This window comes from Mauremys mutica, chromosome 5 (genome assembly GCF_020497125.1).
Source record: "Mauremys mutica isolate MM-2020 ecotype Southern chromosome 5, ASM2049712v1, whole genome shotgun sequence".
NCBI lineage: Eukaryota > Metazoa > Chordata > Testudines > Geoemydidae > Mauremys > Mauremys mutica.
In genome coordinates this window covers 26,151,365-26,163,404 of record NC_059076.1, presented here as the reverse complement: position 1 = coordinate 26,163,404, position 12,040 = coordinate 26,151,365, and the positions used below count along the sequence as shown (strand labels likewise).

The following is a 12,040-nucleotide window of genomic DNA, read 5'->3' as shown; positions in this document are numbered from 1 at the left end:
CAAATCCTGCCGCTCTTTAATTTTAATTGCATTTTGCTACAGAGTCCCAGTTACATATACCATAAGGAGTTGTAAAGAGGATGGAAAGCTTCCAAAAAGACTAGGTGCAATGTCTCTGCTGTTTAAATATTTTCAGGTCATTAATATTTCACTTTTATATAAACTTTAACTGATTTTGCAACATGTTCTTTCCCTCTCCCCTTTTAAGTTCGAGCAAGAGGGACTATTTGAAGTAGCTGGTAAACTTTCCTAGTCTCTTTCCCCTTCTGCCTCTCAGGAGTTAACACTTCAAGTGCAATATAAACCAGAAGGAAAAACATGTCTAGCATAGAATCAGCTCTTAAAGGGAGGATTTTTTTCAGGTTTCCCTTCTAGACACATTCAGCAGTGAAAATGTCTACAAGGGAAATTGGTGGAAAGAAGTGATTACTTTCTCCACTGTGGCTCCCAGGAACAAGCTGAAGGGATGGAGAGAGCTGCGAAGTGTGGATGATGGCTGTGGCCTCTGAGGAGCTTCACTTCTCCACCAGAAAGGAAAACTGTTCTCAACTCCTCCGCGAGACAACCCCCAGCACCTTTCCTTTCCTCAGGGAAAGCCAAAGCGCTTACAGTTAGGGAAAAGGACATGAAGATGTACTAAAGGAAAGCATGAGATTTTCACAAGCCCCTTGCATCATTAGCAACATCCCCATTTCTTCCACCCTGTGAAGCATCGCATGTGATTCAGAAAGGGACAGGTGGCATCCTTCAGCTCATGACTCAAAGATGAGCCACCTAGAAATGCCACACGTCATCATCCGATGCCACCACAACCTTCCCATTCAAATCTCTCCTAACAAACCCCTTCTTCCTGCAATCCCCAGCAGAATGAACATTTCAAAAAAAAAGAGACAGAATGAAAAGCCATACTTGGAGCCTTACTCTCCTCTCATTCACACACCAGGGAGAATAACTCCACTCACACCAGTGGGAAAAGCAGTGTCCTCTGGATTTCCCAAAGCCTCCTGTCTAGTCTAGATCTGCCTTTGGGTTAGGACACTCTTCAGGTCAAAGCCATGCTGAATTTTCAGGTCTTGTGCTGCGCGGAGCACACTGTCACCGCAAAATAAACAATTCCTAGTAATGTCACCATCTCTCTCCCTCTCCTCAGAGCCCCCTCCATAAATGGCACATGTCCTCGCTACCCCTCTCTGGTGCCGGTGGCTAGGTGCTGGGTGTTTGCGAATGCCTGGTGAGGGAGCAGCAGCGGCCCAGGGGGAAAGAAGAGGTGACATGTGGCATTATTGGCAAGTCCACGTTTTGCAAGCCGCCGCCTCCCCCAGCTGCAGGCGTCCCGAGTCCCCTTTAAGTGCTGCAAAGCTGTGAGTGAGCGGAGCCTGCCTCCTTCTCCCTGGCTGCCAACCCACAGGAGCCCTTGAGCCAAGCCTCCTTTCCCCCCGCCACAAAGCGACTTGTCCTCTCCCTAATCCCAGCCGCCGCTGCCGACTTGCTGGAGCGAAAATCCCCGGAATCGGCACGAACGCCCGGCACGGGCAGCGCGGATCTCCCCGCGCCTGCTGCCACCGCGCCCCGGGGCCCGGGCCGGCCCCAGCTGCCCTCCTCCCGCTCCCAAGCAGCTGGCCCCGGATCTACCTGCCGGAGCCGGAGCGGAGCAGTGCCCCGCTTCCCCTCCCTCTGCAGTCCCCCACCCCGGCAACACCCTCATGCAACTCCCCCCCCCCTCCCAAAATGCAACCGCAGCCCGGGGGCAGAGACAGGCCACCTCCCCCCCGCAACTCCTATGTCAAGAGCCCCGAGGCCTGGGCTGGCTCCCCCTGCACCGTGTGGCACCTGCCAGGCGCATCCCAGCCCCGGGGCATGGGGCACAGCAAGCCGCCCAGGCAGAGGCGTGAGCGGGGCGGGAAGGGGGTTTACTACCTGGCGGGGCTGCTGCTCTCCTCCAGCGCCCGGGCAGCTCGGTTCTGGGGGGGTGGCAGGGCTGAGTCTCTGCCTTGCCCCCCCACCTCCTGCTCTGCTGGCTGGTTTTCCTTGATCCCCCTCTCGTGGCTGAGGGCTAATAATCCTCCTGGAGCCGGCCCCGCTCCCCGGCGAGCGCCGCTGCCCAGGCAGGCATGTTGTTGCCGTACGCGCGGCGGAGGGCGGCTTGGCAGCCGGCGGGGTGTGTGTGTGTGTGTACGCGCGGGGGAGGGCGAGGAGCAGGGGAGGGATCGGGGGAGGCGCTTCCCAGCGCGTCGGTGTGTGTTGCCGCCTCCCTGCTGCAGCGCCGGCTCCCAGCCCGGCTGCCCAGGCGCGCGAAGGGGCGATGTGGGGGCGCCGAGGGACCGGGAGGCTTTCGGCAGCCTCGCCTGGCTGGGCTCGGAGTCAGCGGGGAGGCAAAGAGGGGGAAATGTTTGTTCCCAAGTCTCCTTTGCAGCCAGGCGCGCACCCTGGGGACCGGGAGCCGAGGCGGCGCCCAGCCAGGGATTCAGCCCCAGGCCGGTGTGTGTCCATTCGCCGGCTGCCTAAGGTGACCAGCTGTCCCGATTTTATAGGGACAGTCCCAATTTTGGGGTCTTTTTCTTGTATAGGCTCCTATTACCCTCCACCCCTCCTGATTTTTCACATTTGCTGTCTGGTCACCCGACCGCTGCCTGAGACGTCGTTCTGCTGCACTGTACTGTAGCCAGTGGCTTCCACTGCCCCCACCCTTTGTAGGTATTTAGGGGCGTTTGTGATTGATTTTGCAGTTAATAGGGTAGAAGCCAGGCACCTGCTCTGCATTGACCCACCCCCACAGAGTGCTGTTTTTAAAAGCCTGGCTCCCACACCCGGAGGCTTAGCTAGTGAGAGGGATGGAAAGTCCGGCCTGGCTGCTGGAGTAACTCTCCTCAAGTCAACCCAGTTAGGGTGGATTCACACCCCTGGGGGAGCTGAAGTTGGAATACAGGAGGTGTGTGGGGTTTTGTCAAAGGGAAGCTGGAGTGGTTAGCATGTCACTTGGGGAAGAGGTGCTTTTTTTTCAAATTTTGTTTCTTACTAAGAGGGATGGGCGAGCCCTGTCCCGCATACCTGACTCCCATGAGTCATGCTTATACTCACATATACTGCTCCATTGATTCTAATAGGGGAGTGGTTTTCAACCCTTTTTTCATTTGCAGACCCTTAAAAAATTTCAAGCAGAGGTACAGACTCCTTTGCAAATCTTAGTCTGTGGATTCTCAGGGGTCTGTGACCCACAGGTGGTTGAAAACCACTGTAATAAGAAAACTCACATGAGCACAAGAATAAGGAGGACTTGCATGAGTAAGGGTTTGCAGAGGTGGCCTATGGCCCTGATCCTGCAGAAAAATGAGAGCCCTGCAAATCCATGGGTAGCATCTTTATATCCGCATACCCGTGGACCATTTTTGTGGAGAGCAGCTCTGATACGGATACATATTTTGCTATAGCACAGACTCACCAGAGCAAGCGGAGGGACCTAGACTCCTATGCTAAGAGCCGGGCAGGCAGCTTTGGGAAGCAGCAGCACACCCTCCACATACCCTAGGTGGGGGGCCCAAGCAGCCCCTGCCCCATGTCGCTGTCTCCCACATCCTCCCAACCAGGCAGGGCCGGCTTTAGGCCAGTTCCCCCGAATCGGGCCCCGCGCCTCAGAGGGCCCCGTGCCCAGTGGCAGGGCCACCGGGGGAGGGGGGGCAAGTGGCCGAGAATCCCTTCCCTGGCTAGAGGCTCCTTTTTAATTTTTACTCACCCGGCGGCGCTCCGGGTCTTCGGCAGCACTTCGGCGGCAGGTCCTTCACTCGCTCCAGGTCTTCGGCAGCACTTCAGTGGCAGGTCCTCCAGTGCCGTTGAAGACCCAGACCGAGTGAAGGACCTGCCTCCGAAGACTAGGAGCCCCACATGTTTTTTTATGTGTGGGGTTTTTTTTCAGTCATCCCTTCTGGGACCCCGTTGAAACGGTTTGAATCGGGCCCCGCACTTGCTAAAGCCGGCCCTGCAACCAGGGTAGGTGGACAGTCCACACCATGGTTCCTCACAGCTGCCCACAAAGCCGGGCTGAGGCTCTGAGGCATCTCCTCCTCCCCCAAGCCAGCATGGCATCGTGGACCCTCCACTTGCCCTCAGCTGGGTGGGAAGCCTGGGGCGGGCAGGGACATGGCTGGGGGCTGCTCTCAGCCCCCCACCCACCACAGGCAGGTGGGGGGTCTGCCACGGCTCCCCACAGCTGCCCACCCAGCTTATCTCGTGGCTAGGCTGTGGCTCCAAGGCCCCCCTCACCCTGGCCAGGGTGGGGTCAGGAAGAAGAGGGAAAGGGGGAGGGGTCCACCCCGTGAAAAGTGGATGGGTGAGGCCCCCAACCTGTTCTGGCACCACTGGTCCCTGCTGCACAGGGACCTGTGGAGCTGTTTAGAGCCCTACAAATCCTCAGATATCTGTAGTCTAAGTGAAGATTTGCAAGATTGAGCACACAAGTATTATCAAGTGCACATGTAACAAATTGATCTAGCTAAAAAGACCAGATGTCTAGACAAGCAGGTTCCACATATGTAATTGTTTCTAAACATAGCTAGTTCATTCATTCATGCTTATTCCCATGCACTATATTCTAAGGGATATAATGGACTTAAGGGTTCTTTCAGGTTATGTCTTTCTGCTGTCTTGTTTCTACTGCTCTGTTCCCTTTTCTGGTGGTGCTGAATAATACATCTGGAGTAGATAATGAATTCTGCAGTAAATCGTACAGGAAAGGTTGGAGCACATTATACAGGATGTGTAGTAATGGAACTTGGAATGTAAGGATAGAGTTAGAAGTAGTTTAGAAATCCCTCCTCCATCATTATAAGGTTAAAAAACCTTGGCTGACATTTCCTCAACCGAAACAGTTTGAAGTAAAATTACATTTCCGCGCAAGTCACCAGTTGCGAACAAGGACATACAGTACCCAGATATTTTTAGTGGGAATCAAGTCCCAATTCAGGAAAGCATTCAAGCGTGTGCTTAAAGTTAGCCACATGCTTAAGTGCTCTGATAAATCAGCCCCCAAGTAAGGATTGTCAGTTATTTCCTACACTGTCTCCCTGTCCTCATTCTGCCTTACATTTAAGTAAAAAGATTCTAAAAGCCTCCCAGGTGTGAACCTTACCTTTCTAGCACTTTGCTGTAAATTCACTTGTCTGCTGTCCTGAAAGATGAGCACCTGTTATTAAGCAGCACCCTCAGACATTCTTGAAGATGATGCTTCCATGCACAGGCTCTGGTTCAGTGTGGTGAGACGGGCAGACCAACAACAGCAAGCAGCAAAGGTTGGACACAATGGCAGCTTTACAAACTATTAATCATGTTTTACGTGAAAGAAAGAAACCCCAGTCATAATATGATTAATCATCAAGCAGCCTCCACTGTAAAGTATGTAAGCTGGCTGAAAACCAACTGGGTAGGTGCAGGAAAGCAGCAGGACATGCAGGTTCTGGACACCCACATAAATATGTAACCCAGTTCTCCTCTCATCAATTTTGCAATGATGTGACTGGAGAATCAGGCCCATCAAGTTCTTTCACAAGTATACGTACATCTTAAGAAAAAATTCTACATTCAGGGTATGAAAATTCACAAAGAAGAAAACAATTCTCACTTACGAACTGAGAAAGATGTTTTGAAAGTTTTTTTTAATAAAACTGGCATTTCCAATTCCCCTACATCTCCTTTCCACTTGGTGCCTCTCTTCTCATCACTCCTTTTGTCTCCTTTATCCACTCCTAACCCTGTGCCTTACTTCACACCACCCTCTATGGTAGCTGCCTCTCCACTAATATGCAGAATGGTTACCTACCCTACAGGTATCGTGGCTCCTTAAGATGTTCTGGCAGGCTTGAAAATCTCAGAAATTGGAACATTCCTAACACAGGAGGTAGATGCTGCCCGTGAGATGGTGGTGTGTGCTTTGATGTTTGGAGAGAGAGGCTTGCTAACTAGTTGTTGGCAAGTGGAAATACATTGTGTGATTCACTTGGAGATTCTCTGTGACAAGATGGTTTGGCCTTTAGATGGGTAGAAATGGCTACAAAAAGGTGGGGAGACAACCAGAAAGGGTTGGTGCTATCAAGGCAATATAAAATGCTCTGGACACATACAGTGCACGCAGTTTCTTCTCTTTCTCTCTTTGAGGACAGCTCTAGGAAGAAGCATGGTGAGGTAATTGGTTCAGGTGGAGGTGAGAGATCACCTTTTCTTTGCTTGTAACCATTTTTTTACTTTATCCCTCACACTTGAACTCACTGAAAATCCTCTTTTTGTGTTAAACTTTTTTTACTTTTAATCTAAATTAGGGCTGTTGCATGATTAATCGCACTATTAAACAATATAGAATACCATTTATTTAAATATTTTTGGCTGTTTTCTACATTTTCAAATGTATTGATTTTAATTACAACACAGAATACAAAGTGTACAGTGATCACTTTATTTTTGAATACAAATATTAGCACTGTAAAAAACAAAAGAAATAGTATATTTCAATTCACCTCATACAAGTACTGTAGTGCAATCTCTATCATGAAAGTTTAACTTACAAATGTCGAATTATGTACAAAAAAAACTGCATTCAAAAATAAAACAGTGTAAAACTTTAGAGCCTACAAGTCCAGTCACTCTACTTCAGCCAATCGCTCAGACAAACAAGTTTGGTTACATTTGCAGGAGATAATGGTGCCCGCTTCTTGTTTACAATGTCACCTGAAAGTGAGAACAGGCTCTTAAGACTTCTGAAAGCATGATCCACACCTCATCCCTCTCAGATTTTGGAAGGCACTTCAGATTCTTAAACCTTGGGTCGAGTGCTGTAGCTATTTTTAGAAATCTCACATTGGTACCTTCTTTGCATTTTGTCAAATCTGCAGTGACAGTGTTCGTAAATCAAACAACATGTGCTGGGTCATCATCAGAGACAGCTAGAACAAGAAATATATGGCAGCATATGGGTAAAAGAGAGCAGGGACATAAAATTCTCCCCCAAGGAGTTCAGTCACAAACTTAATTAATGCACTGTTGTTTTTTTTTAATGATCATCATCAGCATGGAAGCATGTCCTCCGGAATGGTGGCTGAAGCATGAAGGGGCATACGAATGTTTAGCATATCTGGCACGTAAATACCTTGCAATGCCAGCTACAAAAGTGCCATATGAGTGCCTGTTCTCACTTTCAGGTGACATTGTAAATAAGAAGCAGGCAGCATTATCTCCTGCAAATGTAACTAAATTTGTTTGTCTTAGCAACTGGCTGACCAAGAAGTAGGACTGAGTGGACTTGGAGGCTCTAAAGTTTTACATTGTTTTGTTTTTGAGTGCAGTTATGTAACAAAAAAAAATTGACATTTGTAATTTACACTTTCACAATAAAGGGATTGTACTACAGTACTTGTATGAGGTGAATTGAAAAATACTATTTTTTGTTGTTTTTACAGTGCAGATATTTGTAATAAAAATAATATAAAGTGAGCAGTGTATACTTTGTATTCTGTTTTTCAGAATGAGGAAATAGTAGGAGTAGAAGCCTCTTCTTGAGAAAGGACATCACCCGTCCTAGGTTAGGAAGTCATACTTGGCTAGTAAAGCTGGCAGTTCATAGAATCATAGGATTGGAAGGGACTTCAGGAGGTCATCTAGTCCAACCCCCTGCTCAAAGCAGGACCAATCCCCAGACAGAATTTTACCCCAGTTCCCTAAATGGCCTCCTCAAGGATTGAACTCACAACTCTGGGTTTAGCAGGCCAATGCTCAAACCACTGAGCTATCCCTCCCCCTGCCGTTAGCCACATTCAGTTGTAGGAAGGCAGAGGAGTATGATTTTCTGCCAAACAGATTGAGCTATTTGGAGTTCTTGTCTTTAGGGATTCTCCTACTCAAATCTCTCTTGTACCTCCAACACAACTAAGGATCCTGCACTGCATGAGGGTAGAAGTATTCAAATCCCATTGGAGATAATTGGTACTACTTTTCTACTCATTCTGCCTCTGAGGATGGGGAGAACGTATGCGTCCGTGACAGTGAGGAGAAGCAAACCTCATCTAGGAGTGGCACCAAAGATTATGGTGCTCTCACTACTGAGGTCTGTACAGGTACAGTAGATTCTTCAGTGCCAAAGACTGAGCCGAGGGGAGACCCAGGACATCCTCTGTGGTAGGCACTGACACCGAGGAATGTGGAGACAGTGCTTGTGGAGTCCTTTGTGTTGGGATTTCCTCCAAGACCTTTCAACTCAGCTTATCCAGAACACCTTCTCCAGTTCTGGGAGAACACCTAATCCAGTTCTCTGGGATCTAAAAAACTCCGACTCCAGCTCATGTCACAGGTTACTTTATTAAGCATGTAACAGCTGTTTGCCCATTCTGGCCAGGCCCAGACACAGAGGTACAGGGTGCCACTACAATTCCAATTCATGTCACGCACCACATAGTTATATACATCTTTCCTAGATGCTAACATCTATACTTCTTCCATGTAAAGTCCCATTGCTTTGCAGATTGCATCAGGCAAGCTTATCAGTATCAGGGTGTTTCTGCTTACTTTCTTTACTACAAACATACCCACAATAGTTAGTTTAGTTAGTTTCTGCCTTCCTTATTTGTTATAAACATATTCACAATAGTTAGTTGCTTCACCAGTTACTTGTCTGGGCTTGTCTTGTCTTAACTTGGGCCTGCCCATGTCATCACAGCCTGCTCTCCACAAAGGCTCCTTCTCACCAGCCTTTGACTCAGTGCTGAGACTGTGGATTTATTTCTGGAGTCTTTACATTCTCTGGCCTGGAGTCTCTGCATCCATATTCAGAGCTGCCTCTATCAGTGCTGGATTTCAATCCCAGAAAGGTAGATGCCAGCTTTGATGCTTTCAACATTGGAAACAGCTTTGGTGTCAGGGGTGGTGGTGCCAGGGTCAGGCCTTTTCTCAGTTGTGGATGTAAGATCTTAACTGCAGTCTCTGCTAAGAATTTTTCATATAGGCCTGGAGTCCACAGCTTGGCCTGGGCCATGGGGGCTGGCTAACAGAGAACAATACATAGCTATGAGAAAGCTGGGGTAAACAGATAAGTTTGTGTGTTTCATGTCAGTGAGCTGAGTCAGCATAACTCCAAATGTACAGGCCTGTCGCATCTTACGCGCATTTAACATGCGCGATTTCAGCTTTACGGAGTTGGCAAAAACAAAAAAAAACAAAGAGAGAAATAACAATTTAAATACTGTTTCTGTAGTGCGGGCGATTCTGCCCGCCATTCAACTCAATGTAATTTTGACTATATGCGGTTTTCGCTTTACGCGCTAACCGTGGAATGGAACCCCTGCGTAAGATGAGACAGACCTGTAATTGGGTGTCCTTATCGTGAGTTATAGACACATGAAGCGCTGAGAAAAGTCTCACGGTTACTCCCTAATGGAGGGAGGAGATAGTGGTACAATACCCCTCAGATCCCAGACAGAGTTCGGGGAGAGGCCTAATATGATTGACATGAGTTATGACACCCTCCCCTCACATATGTATGCCAATCCTAGCCCACAGAAATGCAAGGGTAAACCTATAAACTATTGTGTACTAATTACTGCTTTTTGCTTTAAATCTCCAGGAATGTACCTGTTGGTCAACTGGGAGAGCTGCTACCTCATTCCACTGGACCCCAAAATTAGGATTTAACCTACACACTTGAATAGACATAGTTTGGGGGTAATTATCTGTGTGTCAGCAATATGTTAATTTGAGCCTTGGGCGGAGCCATTATGTAATCTTTTAGACCATTGGCTTATTGTGCTTATCTTGTCTTGCTGCTAGAACCTATCCAAGGGCTTGGGAAAACCCATCCCCATTGCTTCTCTCTGCCCAATGAGCGCCCGATATAATCTATTGTAATTAATTGTTCTGCAGTGTCTCTGAGCCTGAAAAGCAAGATGACACTCCACCAGCGCTGTATGTAATAAACTCCTGTGCTTGACTCTACACTGTGTGGATTTATGTTCCTTCAAGAAGAGTTCTGAAGGTTTTTAGAAGATTGTAGAAGGTTTAGCCAAGGCTAAGAACTATTGTGTCAAACACTCACCAGGTTCTGTTTTGCTACCATGGGTGCTAAGAGGGAACTGAGGGAGGGTTGCAGCCACCCTGCCCTTTATGCTCATATAGGAACATGAGGAGGCAAAGGATACCTTAATGGATACTGCTATTAAAAAGAATCCTCACATGCATTAGGTATGTGCACATATACAGTGGGAACCACACGACATACTCAGAGTAGAAGCCAAGTTCCTTCCATTCTTCCTTCAAGAAACACCTGTTCCATAATAAACCAGCCTGTGTCAGTTTTGTTGCCCAGGATCATACCCACTTCTACCTGTGGATTATTAGCTCTTTGGGGCAGGGAATCATTGTTTGACGCAATTTACCTGCTGTACAATGCTACATAAGCTGAATGTGTAAGCTACTTTGTGGGAACCAATCATTATGTTAAAAAGTGATGTTTGTGATGCTAACATTAAGAACCCCACAAGAGAGACAAAAACCTGCTTAAGGCTAATCATAAAAAGAATGGTAATTTAAAAAAGATGTTTAATTAAACATTAGTGTTTCCTTCTTCTTAAGCGGACTCCGTCACTACCGGTGGCGGATTCAACCTTGCTTTTCAGCAAGATAACCACCTTCAAAACTATGCTCACAAATGCAAATTATAATTAGAAACTTAAAATGCACTTCAGTGCACTCACAGTGACAAGTGCTCCTGACCCTGTAAAGTTTAAAACGAGCAAAATGTGTGGATTTTTTTTTCTTTAAATAGCCCTGGAGTGAGTTGTCTGGCAGAAATTTGAACTCTCGTGAATGCGTCCCTGCAGGCTTGTACGAAAATTTAAAAGAAAAATCCCCAACAACCGTGTGCTTTGCTGAACTCCTCATTTCACTCATTAGGGATATGTCTGGTTCAACTCATTCTGAGCATTTCCGTGTTTGCAACCAGATTCAAACGGCTAATGCAGATATCACTACAATGCACTCTTTCTCAGCTGTGGTTCTAAAGCAGTCATTTTGAGTGTTGGGGTGGGGGTGAGGAGAGAAGGGGGAGATGGAGCCAAAAAGCATCCATTACTCAGAAAAAAAGGACTGAATTATTTTCTGTGCACTATTGTGAGAACTGGATTTGAGAATGGGTCACAGGGGGACATGCAGCTTGTGCTAAGGAAGGGGAAGGGAGAGGAAAGGATTCTTATTTAAAGAAAGAACTTAAAAATCATACATTGAAAACATATTTCTTTACTTTACCACCACCTTCATCATTGTCTACAGTCTAAAGTTGCAGTGTTTAAAATATACCAGGAGTACAGTACAATCCCCCTAGTGTGGACTCAGTTATACCAATATAACGATTACTTACATTAGTATAGGTTATTTGCTTATGGGAAGGGGAATAATCTATACAGGTATAAAGTTCTTTTATACCAGCATAACTGCCTCCATACAAGGGATTGTACTGATATAACTATATCAGTGAAAAAAGCATACCCATCAATGAAACAATTTATTGGTACAAAAACTGTGTGGACATTGAGCCCTAGACTCTGATCCTGCAAAGAGATCTATCTGAGCAGACCCCTGTGCCTGCCTGGAAGTCTGTGGTGCTTCATGTAGGTACTGCCTGCACAGAGCTCCTTGTAGGAGTGACGCCTTATATTATTATAAACAAAGACATTAAAACAAATACAATCCACCTCATGTGTCACTCCACTTGGAAATGAACATTAACAGCGTCAGTTTCACTTTTCTTTCTAGCCTGATTACTTTCTGGTTCTTGGTGTTGTAATATTTGGGTTTGAAACATTCCAGAGGCTTGTTTATTTATTTAAAGCAGCTTTTTTTTAAAAAATGGCATTTTAATTGTGGAAACGTTCCTGTTTATTCTAGCATTTTTATTTTAAAGTTTATTTTTATAAAGGTTCTACATTGGGCCAAGTGTAAGTTGACAAATGTTCCTTTCAGTTTTGTTATTAAAACAATCTACAAAATGGGAAGAGAAGAAACCTGCTGTTGGAAG

General features: G+C 46.7%; 1 protein-coding gene across 9 annotated transcripts in view; it reads right to left on the bottom strand.

Moving 5' to 3' along the window:
- CCSER1 (coiled-coil serine rich protein 1) overlaps positions 1–2,116 on the bottom strand; it is a 1,044,860-nt gene extending 1,042,744 nt beyond the window's left edge. For all 9 annotated transcript variants that reach the window (XM_045019268.1, XM_045019270.1, XM_045019277.1 and 6 more), the window contains exon 1: positions 1,918–2,116. The gene's annotated coding sequence lies outside the window, so the exon portion shown is untranslated. The remainder of the gene's footprint in view (positions 1–1,917) is intronic.
- Between the last annotated feature and the right edge of the window lie 9,924 nt (positions 2,117–12,040).